This window comes from Triticum dicoccoides, chromosome 1B, assembly GCF_002162155.2.
Source record: "Triticum dicoccoides isolate Atlit2015 ecotype Zavitan chromosome 1B, WEW_v2.0, whole genome shotgun sequence".
NCBI classification, from domain to species: Eukaryota; Viridiplantae; Streptophyta; class Magnoliopsida; order Poales; family Poaceae; genus Triticum; species Triticum dicoccoides.
In genome coordinates, this window is record NC_041381.1 from 8,169,432 (window position 1) to 8,175,117 (window position 5,686).

The window sequence follows — 5,686 nt, forward strand, 5'->3', positions numbered from 1 at the left end:
CGCAAGATCTTATGGGTTTCAACTCTATCCTACCCCAACTTCTCTGGCACTAAAGGGTTTGTTGTTGTTCCCAGGCATCCAGGAGCTGAAAACCCACTCTCCTACATGTAATAATGTCAATTTTGACGGACAAAGTTTTTCTTACCCCCTTACACGTCTGCTAGATCTCCTGTTGTTATTTATCAAATATTTATACACAAGCTGCCTTTCCATAATTCGAAATAGTGTACTTCTACTTGCCTACAGGAAGCACTTTGTTTATGGACCCCCCTAGCTAGCAAATAGTCGCCAGGAGCGGGTGGCATTTGTGAATGATTTCGCTGGCAGTTTTAGTTTGAGGGATGGCAATTTTCTTCAGAGCGACATGGCAGTTTCTGTTTGAGAGGAAAGTTTTCGTTTTAAATAGCCATCGTTTGATCTCATCCCAGAACCAAAATTGCCATCAAAAGAGTTCTGTTTGCCACCCCTCTCCCAGCAAACGATCGCCAATTATGTTTACTGTTTGTTATATGCATGGACTATGCATCTACGCTTGGCGGCGGTGAGGTTGAGGATGGTAGTGCATCGATGGCGGCTTCGGCAGGTGGAGGCGTCCTATGGTTGGCGGTCGTGCTCCTTCCTGCTCGAGAAGAGAAGTGAGAGGGAGGTGAGATGAAGAGGAAGAGAGGATGGAAGGAAGCAGAGGAGAAGAGAGCAGGCGACGACAGCCTGGTGCTGCTACGGGTCGTAGGAGGAGCCAAGGCGGCAGTGCCGGGTGGCTCGGGCTGTTATGCGGCGCACGGAGGTGTCCGTGGCACTGGAGGTCATTGGCCGGCGCGGTGGCATTGCTCCTCTCGACGAGTGACACCGAGCCTTCAACAACGGTGTCCGTTTCAGTTGGGTCTGCCATGTTGGGTACATCGGTGGTGTCCGGCTTTTCGTCTGGGTTTGTTGTCCATTTTGGCGACCCAAATGGAAAAAAGCAGATAAAATCCGTTTCCGCTTGGGTCACTACATTGGAGTTGGCCTTATGCTATTCCATAGTATACTCAACGCACTCTATAATTCACATAGCATGCTATTACAGGTCTCGTTGTATTTGATACACCGTGTGCAATATGTTTTTTTCAGGTGACTATATATCTACTATGGAACCAAGTATAAAGTTTCTTCAAAGGGTTTAATAGCATGTGCATGGCGTTCCTGCATAAATGCGTGGGAATCACCTAGTGTGTATTAACAATTCATATGACATTAATAACATTGACATAAAGAAAGAATTGATGAGTCATGTATGCTTGTTCATCTTACCATCATATTACACAAAACTACGAAGTTAGTTTAGAAAGGAGTCCAGAACAATCTTCACATTACTAGTATGATCTATCTTAACAACGCAAGCGAGACTACAAACTTAGTTTCCCACAAGCTATGCCAACCTGGATGTGCCTAACAACTTGTAGAACATTACAAACTTAGTTTTTGAAAGGGATGTAATCCAGATAAGTGTTTCCCATGTAAAATGAATATGATGAGTCATTACGATTATCAAGCTTTCCGGACACTCCATGGATGTGTGCTACAAGAAAGCAACTTTGGCGATTAATCCAAATTACACTTGCAAGCAGCGCCGCGAAACAAAACATACGAAAGGGCAGTTTGGTAAGAGTAGAAGAACTTTACAAGAAAGCAAATGTGAAGACGAAAAGAAATCATTTCATGGCATCTATAAATAGCCATACACCGTGAAGACCCCCTTCCATGATCCATCTTTCACACATTGAGAACACAAACATTCAAACTAAACAATACAGAGTAACCACAAATCCACCATGAGGATCTTCTTGGTCTTTGCCCTCCTCGTTGTATCAACGACCATCACCACCGCGATCGTGCAGCTCGACCCTAGTGTCCATGTCCAAGAAAGGCCACAATAATCATTTCCGCAGCAGCAACCACTTACCCAGCAACAACCATTCCCGCTGCAAGAACCACAACAACCACTATTCCCGCAAAAAGAGCCACAACAACCATTTTTGCTGCAGCAACCACAACCCCAGGAACAACAACCATATCCACAACAGCCACTTCTCCAACAACAACTTCCCTAGCAACATCTATTCCCGCAGCAGCCACCACAACAACAATTTCCGCAGCAGATGCCACTTCCATATGAACAACAAACATTCCCGCTACAACAGCAACGGCAACCACAATTCCCGCAACCACAACCATTTCCCCAATATCAACAACCATTAACACAACAACCATACCCGCAAGAGCAACCATTGCCACAACAACAACCTTCTATGGAGGAAAAACAACAATTGAACGTGTGCAAGGAGTTCCTCCTGCAACAGTGCAACCCGGAGGAGAAACTGTCATTACTCCAGTCAGTGATCCCGTTCCTCCGACCAAAGACCTCGCAACAGAATAGCTGCCAGTTGAAGCGTCTACAATGTTGTCAACAACTTGCACATATCAATGAACCGTCCTGATGCCCGGCCATCCACAACATTGTGCACGCCATCGTCGTTCAACAACAACATGTGGATAGAGGTTTCGGCCAGCCTCAACCACAACAGTTGGGCCAGGGAATGCCCATGCAGCCTCAATATCAATTGGGTCAGGGCTTTATCCTACCTCAACAACTAGCCCAGTTCAAGTTAGTTAGGTTACTTGTGATTCAGACCCTGCCTATGTTATGCAACGTGCATGTCCCATCTGATTGCTACACCACTAGTGCACCATCTGGTAGCATGACTGCCTTGAACGGTGGACAGTGAAATGAAAACAGTTGTACTACTAGATAGATGGACCTTCATTGTTTACTCGATTGGACGATCGATGTAGCAATGAAAAAAATAAAATGTCATGCACCATCATATGTGTGACTCCAACCAGTACAAGTTCAAACTTGGGAATAAAGGCAAATAAAATGTTGCACGTCATGCCCATCTAATTCGATAGGAACTGCAATCCATCGATTCTATATCAATTTTTCACAAGTATTCTGTGCAATGTGCAAAAAGGAACCTCCTGATCGGGAAAATTTAGTTCGGAGATCTCGTGCCCATAATCGCCCCTAGCCATCGAAAAAAAATTGTTCGTGTGTGGATTCAGTGTATAGGGATGAGGCCCGGAGGGCAGTGCGTGTGACCATGTGCTTCGAGAGGCATGTCAATGAATCAATGTGCTAAATCCCATGTCGTGTTCTTCTGGTCCTCACTCCTCACACCCCTTCTCTGATTCCTCACCCCAAATGTCCCAAAAAAATTCCCAAATCTATCCCAATACTGAGCTCATTTGTGCGACCACGATCCGTCCAACAACCGGGTAGTGACACTCAGCGATGGAGCGGAAGGAGACGTCTAGGGGCTCACAATGGCTCAATCGCGGATATGTGGCGGAGGGCGTGGTCATGGCTACGGTGTCATCGTGTGCGTCCATGTCTGGGGACAAGGCTGAGCTGTCCCTCGTCTGTACTGGCTGCTGCGCTAGCCTGGGCACCTCCTCCTCGGCTCCTCCCCAACTCATCCTCACCCATGCAGCCATTGGCATGGCCGCCCGTAACTGCAGTGGTGAGCGCCGCCGGGAGGAGGGTCATGTCGTAGGGCGTCTCCTGATTGCGCCACCGTGCTGGCCGCCTCTACTACATTGCCGCGACCCGTGAACGATTGTGGCGACGAGTTCCCTGATGAAGGATGTCGCCGCCCGTGTGTCAAAGCGTGTGTATGCAGCCATGAAGATCCCAACACCGCGTCTCGATACTTTGTCATACGTGTTGTTGCAGCTCTCTCTCTCGTAGCTAGAGGTAGAAGGAGGAGGAGCACACGGTACACTGGAGTTTCACCTGGCTTCACAGCCCCGTTACTTTTCCTTTCCAAAGCACAAAACTCATACAAGCCCACGGCCGCAGCTTTATAGTCCTAGCAAACGCAACGCTCACGTTTTCTCCTGTGCACACACGCACGAAACGGCCAGCTAGTTCCTGCTGCTTGTGAGCGAGCGATTCGGCCGGCCATGCACAGGACGCGTGATCCACACGGACCGGCCTCCACTCGTACACGTACGAAGCGGCCTTCCTCCGAGCTGATCGCAAGCCACTACCTGCTCTACTACCTAAGCATGCAACTAATCATCTGGAGACTCACTCCACTAATGCATGCAACACACACACACCTCGCGGGCACACACACCCTACACACATACACACACGCCACGCTGCTGCGTTCCACACGTCCCGTCCATCCCGCGCGTCACCGACACGCTCGACAAACCCGACGAGCCCAACGCTACCGGTGTGTCCCGCCCGTCCCGCGCGCACCCGACGCGCCCGACGAGCCCGACAACACACGCCGTGGCTTATTCCAACAATACGTGGCTGTGGAGGTCACATCGACAAACCATGATGACGTTGTGTTGGATGAGTCAGATCTGAAGCCATTTCCGACATGCGACTACGCCGGTGCTGCTGACGGGACAGTGAAGATCAGGACAATGTCGCTTCAGTGTCGACGTCATCTTGTAGTGCGACAGAGGTGGAGCTGGTGGCGACAACAACGGATGCGTGTTAGAGTAAACCACGTTACGTGTGTGTGTCTAGGCATAGTCCGAGTGGTGTATGGGCATAGTCCGGCTATGCATGGGTAGTGTGCATGCGTTGTGTGCGTGTAGTTAGAAGCTAGCATGCAGAGAGTTTGTTACTGGACGTGCATGCGCAGGTTAGTCACAGGCGTTGATCGCGGGAGCGTTGGGCGTGATCCAGCGGCAAGCTCGGACGATGTGCGGCTCTTGCGGAAGGGTAGATGACTCACGACGAGAGGAGGCCGGGTCTTGAGGAGCTCATGCGTACGTGCGCATGAGGGGCTGTTGGAGTCAGTTGCTTAGCGAGTCGGTATAAAAGAAGCCCCTGTGTACTGCTTGTGATGAGCCGAGAGTAGCGATGTAGCCACTGTAAAGAAGTAAAGGATTGGGGCGTTCGTGTGCCCGTGGCGGCGTACGTGCGCCGACCAAAAAATCTTGTGTCCGTGTTCTTCTTCTTCCTCTAGCCGAGAGTGAGAGAGGGCTGCGGTTCCAACAATGCGTTGGTAGTCATGGAGGTGGCTGCGGTGGCCACCACTACTCATTGCTGTGGAGGTGGAGGCCCTTGAGGACTGCGGTAAGGAGATCAAGTGTTGTAACAGTACATATCTTGCAGGAGCATCGGCATATTTGTAGGCACAACGGTGATGGTTGCGTGCGACACTTGCTGGCGGCGCAAAGAGCGATCTTTTTTCCGGTGTGAGGGCAGTGGCCATCGCACGTGGATGCTTGAGGTGCCAACGACAGAGTCTCGCACTGACGAGCAAGGGGTGTACTAATGGTTCTCCTTCAACTTCTAGCTCCAGAGCAGCAGCTCTTGCGTTATGGTGGATGCTGCAGTGTGACTCGTATCTGTGTTGAGTGGCAGTGGACTAACCCCCACAGAGACATGGGTGTCCGGTTTACGGTGATGACAGCGGTCTAAAGTGGGAAGCAATCCCACCAATCTGCTAGTGCCTTTTAACCATGACGTGGAGTACTGCCGGAGGAGGCTATGGAATGATCTGTGTTCAGAATGCTGACCCAAACCCCGCTTTATGTCTGTTGTGAAAACTCGTGAAGTGACCTTTATTGGTCAGGCTCAGTGGTGATGAACATGCGTCATTATCTTGTTGAAAGTTTT

At 49.8% G+C, this 5,686-nt stretch overlaps 1 pseudogene; it reads left to right on the forward strand.

The window, feature by feature from the left end:
* The first annotated feature begins 1,750 nt into the window (after positions 1-1,750).
* Positions 1,751-2,936, forward strand: LOC119315202 (annotated as a pseudogene).
* Positions 2,937-5,686: the final 2,750 nt, after the last annotated feature.